The sequence below is a fragment of the Hippocampus comes genome, unplaced genomic scaffold (assembly GCF_001891065.2).
Source record: "Hippocampus comes isolate QL1 unplaced genomic scaffold, H_comes_QL1_v1.1 scaffold201, whole genome shotgun sequence".
Taxonomy (NCBI): domain Eukaryota; kingdom Metazoa; phylum Chordata; class Actinopteri; order Syngnathiformes; family Syngnathidae; genus Hippocampus; species Hippocampus comes.
Window position 1 is genome coordinate 49,760 of NW_017805558.1, and position 2,027 is coordinate 51,786.

Consider the following 2,027-nt stretch of genomic DNA (forward strand, 5'->3'; position numbering starts at 1 on the left):
AGCCCCCCCCCCCCCCTCCTTTCAGGACAGCTTTTCCTCCCACCGGGGCGTTTGACGAAACTTTAATAATGATACAGAGGTGGGAATGTTAGAGGAATCTATAAGCAAAATTGTATCATGTTTAAAGTTTCATTTAATCTGGGCACATCTAAACGTTTGGGTGCGTATCCAGCACCCCCAAATGCCTGTGCACACAGGCGCCGGCCACCTGGCCGGATCCACAATTAGCACGTCAATGCAGGTGGGCAATCACAGGGGAGGGGGCGAAACTCGGTCACAAAAGGGGAATGAATAATTCGGGAACAGCGGTTGAACAACAAAAGACGAGTTGAGAACACCCGTCGTGCCCAGGCGACATTGGCCATCCGCAAAGTCTGCAACATGTTAATTCGATGTAGACCAGACAGAAAAGGTGCCAACGTACTGGTGGTTCATTGTTTAAAAACAGGTAACAAATCACTACCGAGGGGCCGGACCGGGGGTGCGGTATGCAAATATCGGAAGCAGTGTTTTCCTTGTATGTTACAATAAAAGTCTGAATTGGCGGGAAGGGAGCTCGAGTGTGTGATCATCGGAGCAACTAAACCGTCGTTCGCTCTCAGAGATCCGCTACCGCCGACATTGAAGACAATTTTCCTGTGTGCCGAGTCATTTCTTTAACTTTGTCCGAGAAAATCTCTGACAGCCGCCATTGCTGTTTTGATCTCGCGTTAAGTAATCTCGCGTGACGATATTTCCGTTCTCGCGAGACGAGATTGGCGACATCGGCATTCAACCTCGCGGAAAGCAGACGATTGCCAAGTTGCGTAATGTTAAAACAACTGTTGCGAAAGTTTATTGCGGAGATATCACAGAGGAAGCAGCAAAAGTTGGATAGTTTTTTGCGATAATAAGTTGACTTTGAGAAAGCCTTGCATCATTGGAAGCAGAGTAAAGAGAAGAGAAATTATGAACTCAAAGACTGAACCATGGGATGGAATAAGAACCTATTTCCCGGCAAATCTTGTATGCCTGAATTAATAAATTTTTTGCAGCATTTGTTTATAAGAAATAAACCAATTATCAATGCATATTGTTGTTGTTTGTGTTATTATCATATGCAAATGAATAAGTAGACCATTTCAGAATTTGAAATTTGGGACTCTAAATGCATAATGGGACTCATACTTTTCTGAACAGCGAGTCCCTGGGACTCACTGGTGTTAAACTGTAAAATTATCACTGTCAGGACTGATATCAAATAAAAATATACACAGATAGATATAAAACTAACGAAATATTAATTATATTTCTGGGTGTTTCATGTTGCCTCCATTTTTTTCAGGAGAAATTATGCAATTTACTTCTTCCAACAGAGAGATATATATATATATATATATATATATATACACATAGAGAGAGAGAGAGAGAGAGAGAGAGAGAGAGAGAGAGAGAGAGAAGAGGCTCTTTGTGGTAATCAGACTATATTCTTGTCCTTTTTCCTTTTAAAAATTCCAATTTTATTCTTGTAAAATCAGGATTTATTAATTTCTGTAAAATTAAAAATAAAATACGAAAATTTTATATATAAAAAAAAATTCCCCATTAAATGACAACTCTATCCTTTTTTTGTCATGGCACACACACGCACACACACACAGACGCGCACACACACACACACACACACACACACGCGCACACACACACACACACACACACACACGCGCACACACACACACACACACACACACACTCACACAAACGTGTGTGTACACGCACACACAAACGTATGTGTATTCTATTTTTATTGCAATAGTGCCTAAGTATGAGCACACACATATTTGACACTTCATATAGTCAGTGTAGAAAGAAAAAAAGGGAAAGAAATTCGAAATTTACGATCAGCATTCACTTTCACTTACATCAATTTCTTGGATAATGTCTTTTATTTTGCTTCCTCCGTCTTTCATTTTGATCACTTTTACCCTCTCTTCCAGCGTCAGAGCGCTTCTTGTCTTAGCTGCTTGACATCCAAAGGTCCGTTTTGT